Source organism: Hylobates moloch, unplaced genomic scaffold, assembly GCF_009828535.3.
Source record: "Hylobates moloch isolate HMO894 unplaced genomic scaffold, HMol_V3 SCAFFOLD_13, whole genome shotgun sequence".
In the NCBI taxonomy this organism is placed as follows: domain Eukaryota; kingdom Metazoa; phylum Chordata; class Mammalia; order Primates; family Hylobatidae; genus Hylobates; species Hylobates moloch.
The window spans coordinates 39,396,280-39,409,914 of NW_026652288.1; the positions used below are offsets into that span (position 1 = coordinate 39,396,280).

A 13,635-nucleotide genomic window follows, 5' to 3' on the forward strand; every position below is an offset into this window, starting at 1 on the left:
TATTAAAAATCATAGGCAGGGTGTGGTGGCTCACGCCTTTAATTCCAGCACTTTGGGAGGCCAAAGAGGGAGGATTACTTGAAGTCAGGAGTTCAAGAACAGCCCTGGCAACATAGTGAGACCCTGTGTCTACAAAAAAAAATTTTTTTTTTAATTAGGCATACTGGTGCATGCCTGTAGTCCCAGCTACTCTGGAGGCCGAGGCAGGAGGATTGCTTGATCCTAGGAGTTTGAGATTGCAGTGAGCTATGATGGCACCACTGCACTCTATCCTGGGCAATAGAGTGAGACCCTGTCTCTAAAAAAGAAAAAAAAGTCAGTAATTTTTAGCAGATACTTGAAAGCATCTTAAATATTTTAAAGTGGAAATAATATGCAAAAAAGTTGTAATATTGATTTATATTTTATTCTTACTATTTTATTTTTTTGAGATGGAGTCTCACTCTGTTGCCCAGGCTGGAGTGCAGTGGCACAATCTTGGCTCACTGCAACCTCTGCCTCCCGGGTTCAAGCAATTCTCTGCCTCAGCCTCCCAAGTAGCTGGATTACAGGCGCCTGCCACCACACCTGGCTAGTTTTTTGTATTTTTAGTAGAGACAGGGGTTCACCATCTTGGCCAGGCTGGTCTTGAACTCCTGGCCTTGTGATCCACCCGCCTCGGCCTCCCAAAGTGCTGGGGTACAGGCGTGAGCCACTGCGCCCGGCTATTCTTACTATTTTTATGCACTTATGTTCTTATTCCTTCCCATTTTTCTCTCTACAGTTAATGGTAATTGAGCAATTTTTAGATACTCCTCTAGTTTCAATGGTCTTCACTGAGACACACACGTGCAAAGATATAATCACAAAAAGCAAAAGCTTTACCATGTGGATTATCAACCACATATTTCGTGATCAGGGCCTTGGTCTTGGTGATCTTATGGAGAGATCATTAAGTATTTTTCTTTTAGCTTTTTCTTCTTAAATAAGCATTATTGAGATAAAGCAAGATATAATTTTAGGCTGAACACAGTGGCTCACTCCTGTAATCCCCACACTTTGGGAAGCCAAGGTGGGAGGATCCTTTGAGCCTAGGAGCTTGAGACCAGCCTGGGTAACAAAGCAAGACTCATCTCTACAAAAAGTAAAAAAAAAAATTTGTCAGGCATGGTGGCACGCACCTATAGTCCCAGTTACTGGGGAAGCTGAGGCAAGAGGATCACTTGAGCCAGCAGTTCGAGGCTGCCATGAGGGCACCGCTGCATGTTAGCCTGGACTACAAAGCAAGACCCTATCTCAAAAAAAAATTAAAGTTTTGCTTACTTTTAAGATATAATAACAGGGTAGGATGTACCCTCCCATCTCAATAATTTTTAAAAATATATAGAATGACAGTTTTCAGACACTGAACAACAAGCAGACCACGATCCCCAATTGCAGAAACCACCAAGGTGAGCTCTATTATTTCTCCCAACTTAACATCTGAAGTATTTTCAGTCCATTGCTCAGGGAGAGTTAACAGAAGCAGAGCCCAGTGTTCTTCCCGAATTGAGACACAAACTTGAGGATTTGCAGAAGCCAGGGTATGTGGAACAAAGTACTAGACAGGAACAATCTCCATGAAGAGATCTCTGGAGAGCTGCCAGGGTGTTCCTTTGAATCTTCAGCTGAAAGTACTGACCAGTTAGCTCATATGTGAAAACACCTGCAGCTGTGGAAAAACCCACTTGAAATGAATAGAGGGAATAATCCTCATAGCTCAAACAAGTCCAGGAATAGCAGGTGTTACCAATAGCCAAAGTGGAAAAACCCTCATAATTCACAAGACCTTGGGTACTCAGAAGGATACTGTCTTAACAGAGAGGAAAAATCAGCTTTGGACTAATTAGTCTTGCTCTGGTCCTGCCTTATCAAAGCTGAAAAAGAACCCATTAAAAAGATCTAACTGTTTTCAAGTAAGTGAACTATATTTCAAAACAAAGCTCAAAAATACTGAAAAATATACCAGAACACCTGGCAAGGTAACATTTCAATGTTTAGCATCCAATCAAAAGTTACAAGACAGGTGGGTGCAGTGGCTCATGCCTGTAATCCCAGCACTTTGGGAGGCCGAGGTGGGCAGATCACCTGAGTTCGGGAGTTCCAGACCAGCCTGACCAAAATGAAGAAACCCCGTTTCTACTAAAAATACAAAAAACTAGTCGAGCGTAGTGGTGCATGCCTGTAATCCCAGCTACTCGGGAGGCTGAGGCAGGAGAATCACTTGAACCCGGGAGGTGGAAGTTGCAGTGAGCAGAGATCGCACCACTGCAATCCAGCCTGGGCAACAAGGTCGAGACTGTCTCAAAAAAAGAAAAAAAAAAAAAAAGGTTGCAAGACATGCAAAGGACCAGGAAAACATGATACACAATGAGGAGCAAAATTGATTAATCAAAATTGTCTCACGTATTAGAATTCATAGGTTATCAGAATAACTATAATGATATTTCATATTTTGACAAAGGTAGACCAAAATATAAGCAATTTTTTTTTTTTTTAAAGACAGGGTATCACTCTTTGGCCCAGACTGGAGTGCAGTGGCCCAGTCATGGCTCACTGCAGCGTTGACCTCTTGAGTTCAGTTGATCTTCCCACCTCAGCCTCCCTAGTAGCTGGTACTGCAGGCATGCACCACCATGCCCGGCTAATTTTTTGTATTTTCTAGTAGAGACAGGGTCTTGCCTTAGCGTCTCAAACTGCTGGGATTACATGTGTAAGCCACTGCACCTGGTCAAAATATAAGCACTTTTAGGAGAATCATGGGAGATGTTTTTTAAAACCACATTAAACATCTACAAATGAAAACTACAATGTCTGAGATGTAAAATACTCTGGAGAAATGATTAGACATTGCAGGAAAAGCATTAGTAAGCTTAAAAATTTTCCCAATTGGTGAAAACTGTAGACTTACAAATTGAAGCAACTCAATGAATTCTAATCACAAGAAATGTAGAAATCTAAACAAAGACTGATCATAATCTAATTGCTTTAAAATAGTGTTAAGGAATAAGTCAGCAGAGAAAGGAGACTATATAGAGAGGAACAAATGCAAGAATAAAAGTATTTCTTGTTGAAACCAACATAACCTAGAAGACAGTTGAGCAAAATTCTTATATAGTGCAGAAATGAAAAATGTTACCTTGAATTCTATACAATGTGAAAATACTTTTGTACGAAGGTGAAAATTTGTGGATGTCTGATTTTTTAGGCATCTAAAAGATGAGAGAATTGATTGATGCTTTCCTACACTCTAAGAAATGTTAAGGTTCTTCAGACAAATGGAAAGTGGTATCAGATGGAAATTTGGACCTACATAGGAAATGGCTAATATGTGGGTAAATAATCTTATTATTTAAATTGCTTAAAAGATGATTGAGCTGGGCATAGTGGCTCACACCTGTAATCTCAACACTTTGAGAGGCTGAGGTGGGAGGATCACTTGAGCCCCAGAGTTTGAGACCAACCTGGACAACATAGTGATGCCCTGTCTCTGCAAAAAAATTTAAAAATTAGCCAGGTGTGGTGGTGCACACCTATAATCCCAGCTACTCAGGAGGCTGAGGTAGGAGGATTTCTTGAGCCTGGGAGGTTGAGGCTGCTGTAAGCAGGGATTGCACCAGTCGAGGCTGCTGTGAGCTGTGATTGCACCACTGCACTCCTGCCTGGGCAACGGAGCAAGACCCTGTCTTTAAAAAACAATAAGATAGTCTGGGCGCAGTGGCCCACACCTGTAATCCCAACACTTTGGGAAGCCAAGGTTGGTGGATCACTTGAAGTCAAGAGTTCAAGACCAGCCTGATCAACATGGTAAAACCCTGTCTCTACTAAAAATACAAAATAAGCTGGGCCTGGTGGCGTGTGCCTGTAATCCCAGCTACTTGGGAGACTGAAGCAGGAGAATTGCTTGAATCTGGGAGGCGGAGGTTGCAGTGAGCTGAGATCGCACCAGTGCACTCCAGCCTGGGCGACAAAGCGAGACTGTATCTCAAAAAATTTTAAGAATAATAATAACAACATTATTACTATCTTTCAGAGAAACTAAATATGAGAAAAAATGGTTTTACTTCCATTAACTTTAATTCTGACTCTTCATTTCTTGTTTAGATACAAATTTCTGATTCTGTCCTATTCTTTCTCTCTCTCAAGAATTTTCTTTAACATTTCTTATAAAGAAGATCTGCTAACAACAAATGCTCTCAGTTTTTACCTGTTGAAATGTCTGTATTTCTTTTGGTAACAACTTTGTATATAATTCACATTCCATCCAATTCACTGATTTAAAGTGTAAAATCCAGTAGTTTTTAATGTAGTCACAAAGTTGTGAAACTTTCAACACAGTTTTAGAACATTTTCATCACACCAGCATGAAAGCCTTTAGCCACCATCCCAATTTAGGAAACAATTTATTTTCAGTCTCTAAAAATTAGCCCACATTGGAAATTTTATATGAGAAGAAATTTCACACAGAAGGAATCATAAATACGTGGTCTTTTGTACCAGCTTCATTCACTTAGCATAGCGTTCAAGGCTGATCTATGTTGTAGCTTGTATCAGATCTTCATTTCCTGATATTACCAAATAATAGTCCATTGTGTAGATATGCCACATTTTACTTACCTACTTATGAAATGAAGAACAATTGGGTTTTCTTTCCAGTTTTTGGCTATCATGAATCATGCTACTATAAATATTTGCATACAAGCTTTGTGAGAACATATGGTTTTGTCTTGAGAATATACCTAGGACTAAAATTGCTACATCGTATGGTAACTCTACATTCTTCTGCGGAACTGCCAGACTGTTTATACAGTAGTTCTACCATTTTCCAGTGCCACCATCAATGTATATAGGGTTCTATTTCTCCAAATCCTATCCAAAATTTGTTATTGTATATTTATTTGATTTTAGTCATCCTAAGTAGTATGAGTTGGTATCTCACTGGGGTTTTGGGGTTTTGATTTACATAGTCTTTTTCTTTGTTTCCCAGGCTAGTTTCGAACTCCTAGGCTCAAGCAATCCTCCTGCCTCGACCTCCCAAACTGCTGAGATTACAGGCATGAGCCACTGCTCCTGGCTGATTTGCATATTCTTAATGATTAATATAGAACATGTTTTCAAGTATTTAGTAGCCATGTGTATACTTTTTTTTTGAGAAATACTTATTCAGTTACTTTGCCCATTTTTGTTGGGCTTTTTATTATTCAGTTGCAAGGCTTCTTTATATATTCTAGATACAAATCCCTTATTGGATACATAGTTTACAAACAATTTTTCTCATTCTTTGGGTAGCTTCTCACATTCTTGGTGGGTTTTGAAGGACAATGTTTTACAATTTATGTCCAATTTCCTTTTTTGATGTTGTTGCTTCTGATTCTGATGTCACAGTTAAGAAACAATTGCTGACTATAGAGTCCAGAAGATTTATGCCTACATTTCCTTCTAAATGTTCTACTGCTTTAAGTCTTGCACTTAGGTGTTTGGTCCATTTTGAGTTGATTTTGTATATGGTGAGAGGCAGGGAACTCAATCCATTCTTTTCTATGTGCATCTCTAGTTCCAGTCCTTGTTGAAAAGACTACTCTTCCCTTCCTTAAAATGCCTTGGTATCCTTGTTGAAAATAATATTTGCAGCTGGGCGCAGTAGCTTATGCCTATAATCCCAGCACTTTGGGAGGCCGAGGCGGGCGGATCATCTGAGGTCGGGAGTTCGAGACCAGCCTGACCAACATGGTAAAACCCTGTCTCTACTAAAAATACAAAATTAGCTGGGCGTGGTGGTGCCTGCCTGTAATTCCAGCTACTCAGGAGGCTGAGGCAGGAAAATCGCTTGAACCTGGGAGGTGGAGGTTGCAGTGAGCCAAGATCGTGCCATTGCACTCCAGCCTGGGCAACCAGAGCAAAACTCCGTCTCAAAAAAAGAAAAAAGAAAAAGAAAATAATATGTGGAGTCAATTTAATCCATTGATCTATGTGTGGTATTTCCGAGGGATTTCTCAGGAGATTCAGGAGCAACAAATCCAAGAACTAATTAAGAGAAGAAATAAGTGATCAATAAGTTCTTAGATTGTAACTTTAATAGTTTTTTTCCTTGACTATTTGTATTTTTGAATGGTGAATTTTTAGTTTTTGTTCCTTTTCCTCTTAGAGTATAGACAAATACTTTTTATTTTTAAATGAATTTTACTTATTTATTTTTTGAGACAAGGTCTTGCTCTGTTGCTCAGGCTAGAGTGCGGTGACACCATCATACCTCACTGAAGCCTGAACTCCCGGGCTCAACTGATCCTCCTACCTTTGTCTTTGGAATAGCTGGGCCCACAGGCGTGTGCCACCACGCCAGGCTAACTTTCGTTTTTGGTAGAGTTTGGGAGGAGAGGGGTATCTCACTATGTTTCTTAGGCTGGTCTTGAACTTCTGGCCTCAACTGATCCTCCTGCCTTGGCCTCCGAAAATGCTGGGATTAAGGGCGTGAGCCACCATGCCCAGCCTGTATTCATCAATATTTTATTAAGCCAAAGAAACAGGAAATTCGGACTATTAAATATTTGTCCATTTTAGCTGTTGTAAATATTTCCCCCAAATTTACTTACCTAAAAATTTTTCTTATTCATTTTTTGCCATTTGGAAATTTTGGATGCTTATAAATAACTATCAAGATTTATAAAGTATTACATGAAGGATCAAAAAAATTTTTTTAATTTCTTATTTTAAGAAGCCTATTCCAGAACAAAAATAATAAAACTATTTAGCAGTTATTTCTTCAGATGATTTTTTAGTCAAATTTAATGTCATGTATTGAAGAACGTGATGGAACTTCAAACCCTCGTATAGGACGTAAGTCCATTTACCTAGCGCTTGACGAGACAAGCTGGGCCTGTCGGGTGGTATTAAAAGTCCCGGTCCCATGTGTTACCAAGGAGGCCGGCGCTACCTCAGGGGCCATGAAGGTTTCGGCGCCCCATCCTGAGAAGCTCACACCCATCCAGCAGGTGATCCCTTCCGAGGCTACCTGGATCAGTTTCTACTCAGACTCGCGTCCTACTGGCCCTGAGAACGCACTAACTCCACCCTAAGCCTCAGGCCAGGGGCCCAGTTGAGGCCGATCTGCGCATGCGCACTCATAGGCAAGGCGGCCACTCCCAGAAGTCTCAGGGGCTCGGGCGGTGGGTGGGACGCGCGGTCTCAGTGGTCGCCGCCGTTTTTCTCGTAGGTTTTTAGGATTCTGGACTCCATTTCTCATCGGTACCTGCGATCCTGACTGTTCTGGCTTGGACTACATATTCCACAGGCAACGGAGAAAACTTGGATCCCTGGCTCCGGTTCTGGGACCTTTTGGTTCCACCTGAAGAAGGCGGCGCAGGTCACTGCGGGAGCCTCTGCAGCCCCAGCCCGCCGCCCGCGTGGGACCCTGCGTGGCGGTGAGAGTGGGGCTGCAGGAGGCGCTCAGAGCGCGGAGGGCCCAGGCGGGCCGGGCGAGTCTTCTGCCTCCTCAGGCCCTAGGGTGCTGGAGCGGCGGAGGAGGGCCCCGTCTCTAGGAGACAGGCGGGGGCGTGAGAGACCGCGCGCGGCGACAGGACCGGGTTGCCTGTGTGACGTGGGTGCAGTTGTGGGACTGTGAGGGGTGCGTAGTCGACCTTGTGTGACCTGGACATGCCGTGTGTGTCCTTTGCAAAGCGTGCTTCGCTGGGCTCTGTGGGGTCTATTGACCCTTGGCTCCAGGTTCCCTGCTGCTTCCTGTGCCTTCCTCAGCCCAGTACGACTACGAGAGAAATGGTCCCAGTGGGAAATCAGATACTGAGTCTTAGATGAAGATTTCCAGTGAGAAGAAACAGATAGGATGGGAAGCTTAGACGAATAATTGCCCTTAAGACAGGTATGATAGATTCTGTTAAATAAAAAAGTATTCAGTGACACTTGTTAAAGCATGCAAAGAAGCCTTTATTCAGGACCATCGTGGTAGGTATTGGGATCCCGGCTGTGGGATTTTGCAGTGGGTAACAGACATTGGGCTCAACTCCGAATTCAGCATGAACAAGTGGGAATTTATAGCCAAGAAGGTTAGGGATCACTGGATGAGAAATTACTAAGAGGAAATGTCTGAGTTAAGGAAGATTCTGACTAAACGCACCTAACAGGATTATTTCTGGAGAGAGAGACCTGGGTGATAAGACTTTATCACCTGGGGGACGGTGGAGGATTAAGATACGGAGGCGAAAGGGTCTTGCTAAACTGACTTAGAATAGTTCTTTGCTATAGCCAGATTTTACATTTAAGTGTATAGATGGGCCTAGCTGAAGGTGTAATAGCCTGACTAAAGTTTGGTCTGGCAGGGTTTGTCAGTGCAGGATTCCCTCCTGAAAAGAGTTGTTACTCCGCCCCCACCTCCCGGTTCTTGGCGTTTCATTTACATGTTTAACAAACACGGCCTTGAATTCGGACCCCAAGAACCTGCAGTGAAGGATGATTGCAGGTTCCATCCAACATACTTCCTTCTGGTTGTGTGTATGAAATTACGCGCCTGTAGTCTTGGAGGGGGGAAACATAAGCGCTAAGTATTATGAGGCAATTTTGGATATTCCGTTTTGGATTTCTGTAGATCAAAAGCAACAAGAATATGAACTTAGCCGTGATGTGAAGGAAGTGAGCCAGAATTTAAGTTTTCCAAAATAGGAATTCTCGGTCATTGGTATACTGTCTGTAGACCAATGCCCTTGTGGGCATAAGGGACATCACAAACCCCCTGAAATTCTATAAAGAATTCCTGTACATGTTTGTTAATTTGCATTTTTCTAGGATGTCCATAATCCAAATTATTTAGACTCACGTTTTAGATCTGGAATCAAAGAGTTTTATACCTTTGGATGGTTTTGCAGAAAACTAATGATCGAGATTATGGGAATGGTTAAGAAAATTATACAACATCCAAGGGATTGGATATTATACAGATAATAAGATTTATGTTTGTAAAGAATCTGTCACAGGATAAATAGCTGTGATCTAATGTTTAACACTATTTAGAGTTACAGTGGTGGATCACATTTCTCAAACTATATATGCAGCTCTTTTTTTGTTTGTTTGTTTTGAGACGGAGTTTCACTCTTGTTGCCCAGGCTGGAGTGCAATGGTGCGATCTCTGCTCACTGCAACCTCCGCCTCCCGGGTTCAAGCGATTCTCCTGCCTCAGCCTCCTGAGTAGCTGAGATTACAAGCATGGGCCACCATGCCCGGCTATTTTTTTTTTTGTATTTTTAGTAGAGACGGGGTTTCTCCATGTGGGTCAGGCTGGTCTTGAACTCCCAACCTTAGGTGATCCACCCACCTTGGCCTCCCAAAGTGTTGAGATTACAGGCGTGAGCCACCACGCCCGACCGCAGCTTATTTTTTAAAAATGGAATTTTGGGCCTGGCACAGTGGCTTACGCCTATAATCCCAGCATTTTGGGAGGCCGAGGCAGGCAGATCATGTCAGGAGATTGAGACCATCCTGGCTAACACGGTGAAACCCCGGCTCTACTAAAAACACAAAAAATTAGCCGGGCGTGGTGGTGGGCACCTGTAGTCCCAGCTACTTGGGAGACTGAGGCAGGAGAATGGCGTGAACCTGGGAGGCGGAGCTTGCAGTGAGCTGAGATCGAGTCATTGCACACCAGCCTGGGCGACAGAGCGAGACTCCGTCTCAAAAAAATAAAAATTAAAATAAAAATTAAGCAAATGGAATTTTGCAAAAACTTTTCAAGGACTGTATCCAAAATGATTATTTAATTGGTTTTTCAGAGAAGAATGAAAGGGTTGTGGCCACATTTACTGAGCATATGATGTGTGCCCCAAATTATTGGACCTATTTTGTGTACCTGTTCCCATTAAATGTGCAGAAGCCATTTCCCTGTCCATTAAGGAAAGAATATAGTGAATTGTTTCTAGTTATGTAGAAGAAACACAGCTAAAGGCTGCTCAAGAAGACAAACAGTTACATGTTTTAGTCACGCTGATTTTTCATTCTAGGCCTAATATTTAGATTTCTTTTAATGACACATGTACCCTCTCCCCATAAGGATACTTTTAGAAATAGTTTATTACTACTTTGAAATATCTTGAAGTTATATTTATGTTGATGGAATTAAGGCAGTTTTGTCACAAAAATTTAATTCCCGTCCAGGCGCGGTGGCTCACGCTTGTAATCCCAGCACTTTGGGAGGCCGAGGCGGGCAGATCACGAGGTCAGGAGATCGAGACCACGGTGAAACCCCGTCTCTACTAAAAATACAAAAAATTAGCCAGGTGTGGTGGCGGGTGCCTGTAGTCCCAGCTACTCGGAGAGGCTGAGGCAGGAGAATGGCGTGAACCCGGGAGGCGGAGCTTGCAGTGAGCCGAGATTGTGCCGCTGCACTCCAGCCTGGGCGACAGAGCGAGACTCTGTCTCAAAAAAAAAAAAAAAAAAAAAAAAATTCATTCCCTAAGAAAGTTTCAAAGAAGAAATTTAGAATAACCCAAACCTCCCTGCCCAGAGATAATCACTTTGCAAATTTGGGTGTATATGTTTTCAGTTTTCATGCGTGAGCACTTGTGTGTAGTTTTGTCTTTACAGAAGAGAATTAATGAAATAGACAAAGACTCCAACTTTTAGTTAGAAAAAGGAATCTAACCCAACCATGGATAAAAAACCAGTATGATGAGACACCATTACTTTGGACTGAGCTTCTGCACTAGGCTCTAACAGACCAGATTAAACCAAAATGAAGTCACTCATGCTAAAAGCCACATTACAAAACTGAAACTTTAAGGGAGCAGGTAGAGTGCCAAACAGATCAGTTTTTCCTGAAAACAGGAGATTCCAGTCTACCCGAGTCAGCATAATAAGGAAATGACCTCGCTTAACCCTTGCAGAAAAAAGTAAACTGAAGTAGCCTGATGGTCACCAATCAATTTTTTTTTCTATAGTTCTCTTATTTGTTCCCACCTTACAAAATCCACTGTTTCTCCATTGCTCAGTAGGAGCTCTTATGCTATTTTGTACAATGGAGGCTACCCCTTTCATGAATCACAAATAAAGCCCATTAGATCTGTAAGTCAATGTGTTGTAACTGGGTCTTTTGACATGGGCTTTCATATATCTCTGCATTTTAGGAGGAGAGGGAGCTACCAGGGACCTCCTTCAGAGGTGAAAAACAATCCAAGTTTTTACACCTTTTAGGTATTAAAAATGCGATTTAAAACTTAACAGGGCACAAATGATGAAGACATCCTCTCAGAATTAGTAATTTAGAAATGCAAAGTTACTGCAGAGACAAGCATGGTAATCTATGATTTCCAGATGTCTTGCAAGTATGGTTATATTTCCAAAGATAGTTCAGTGATAATAACAAATAGGTATTGTAATATTTACAAATACTCACATAAATGTTTATATTTGGCAGGAAAATAAGATACACTCTCCTTAATATTCTTGACCTAGCACTTTATTAGATCCAGTTCTTTGAATGTATGTGAGGCTGAGTGGTATCTTCCTTGTTTTATGTACCTGCTGGGGAGTAAGGAAAGGGGCATTTTCTCATTACTTACCTGATCATCTTTTTTTCTTTTTTTTTTTTTTAGATGGAGTTTCATTCTGTGGCCCAGGCTGGAGTGCAGTGGCACGATCTCAGCTCACTGCAACATCCGCCTCCTGGGTTCAGCGATTCTCATGCCTCAGCCTCCTGAGTAGCTGGGATTACAGGCATGCATCACCATGCCCAGCTAATTTTGTATTTTTAGTAGAGATGGGGTTTTACCATGTTGGTCAGGCTGGTCTTGAACTCCTGACCTCAGATGATCCGCCCGCCTCAGCCTCCCATAGTGCTGGGATTACAGGCGTGAGCCACCGCACCCAGCCAAAAAAGCCTAATTTTTTTTTTTAAAGAAGACTTGTATTTTCTTAAAGGTGGACCATGAAATTTGTAAATTCGGAATTATGAGTAGGAGAAAGCCCATGAAGCACAAACTTTAAGAAACAGGAAGCGGCTGGGCGCAGTGGCTCATGCCTGTAATCCCAGCACTTTGGGAGGCTGAGGCGGGCACATCACTAAGTCTGGAGTTCTAGACCAGCCTGGTCAACATAATGAAGCCCCATCTCTTCTAAAAGTACAAAAAATTAGCCGGGCATGGTGGCACACGCCTGTAGTTCCAGCTACTCGGATTGCTGAGGCAGGAGAATAGCTTGAACCTGGGAGGTGGAGGTTGCAGTGAGCCAAGATTGTGCCACTGCACTCCATCCTGGACGACAGAGTGCGACTCCATTTCAAAAAAAGAAAGAAAGCAAAACAGGAAGCAACAGAATTAAGTTCCTTTTATAATAATGGATTATTGAGCATGTGGTGTTTTTTATCTTTTAACATTTGATGATAATTTTATTACAGTATCTATCATATTTTACTTTTTTAGTGTTTCTATAGGTCATCTTGATTAATCTTCAGAACTGTCTCGTTAAGTAGGATATATTCCTATCCCTTATTCGCTGATAGGGAAACAGGCACTGATGGGTTAGCATCTCTCAAGGCAAAACTCAGTATCATTCTTGAGAGTGAGAAGACAGCCTGTCTTCTTAATTTCACCAGGATACCACGTAACTAATTTTTGCATACTTTTTTTTTTTTTTTGAGATGGGGTCTCACTCTGCCATCCAGGCTGGAGTACAATGGCATGATCTTGGCTCACTGCAACCTCGGTCTCCTGGTTCAAGTGAATCTGGTGCCTCAGCCTCCTAAGTAGCTGGGATTACAGGCACCCGCCACCATGCCCAGCTAATTTTTTTAAATTATTTTTTACTAGAGATAGGGTACATATGTTTGTTGTTGCTGCTGCTGTTGTTGTTGTTTTGAGACGGAGTCTGTCTCTGGAGTGCAGTGGCGCGATCTTGGCTCACTGCAAGCCCCGCCTCCCGGGTTCACGCCATTCTCCTGCCTCAGCCTCCTGAGTGGTTGCCCGCCACCACGCCCGGCTAATTTTTTTGTATTTTTAGTAGAGACGGGGTTTCACTGTTGTTAGCCAGGATGGTCTGGATCTCCTGACCTCGTGATCCGCCCACCTCGGCCTCCCAAAGTGCTGGGATTACAGGCATGAGCCACTGCGCCCGACCGGGTGCATACATTTTTAAACCTGTTTTATTTACTAACTCATCCTTGGTACTATTTTCCTTTGATTATATGATTTAAGATCAATCTTAGTAATCATGGCATGGGATGTTACCATAGTCCGGAGAATAATATGTTTAACCTACTCCCTATTGTGCTTTTAATGTTTGTATTTTTAATTTCAATAATCAAAAATTATCTTTGATGAATGTATTGTACATATTGGTTGTGTACTTCTATAGTTATTTCCTTTTAAAAAATTCCTACAAGTGTACCTGTGAATTTTGTGGTAAAAAAATCAGACTTTTGGGCCGGGCATGGTGGCTCACGCCTGTAATCCCAGTACTGTGGGAGGCTGAGGCTGGCAGATCACGAGGTCAGGAGTTTGAGACTAGCCTGGCCAACATGATGATAACCCCATCTCTACTAAAAATACAAAAATTAGGTGGGTATGGTGGCAGGTGCCTGTAATCCCAGCTAGCTACTCGGGAGGCTGAGGCAGGAGAACCGCT

At 42.3% G+C, this 13,635-nt stretch overlaps 1 protein-coding gene across 5 annotated transcripts in view; it reads left to right on the forward strand.

Annotated features, from left to right (window-relative positions):
* ZNF607 (zinc finger protein 607) overlaps nt 1–13,635 on the forward strand; it is a 40,623-nt gene that overhangs the window by 13,238 nt on the left and 13,750 nt on the right. For 4 of the 5 annotated variants that reach the window (XM_058426257.1, XM_058426259.1, XM_058426261.1 and 1 more), the window contains exon 1: nt 7,171–7,891. The exons of the other annotated variant lie outside the window; for it this stretch is intronic. The gene's annotated coding sequence lies outside the window, so the exon portion shown is untranslated. Of the gene's footprint in view, nt 1–7,170; nt 7,892–13,635 lie in introns of those variants that run through there. 5 annotated transcript variants of the gene reach the window in all.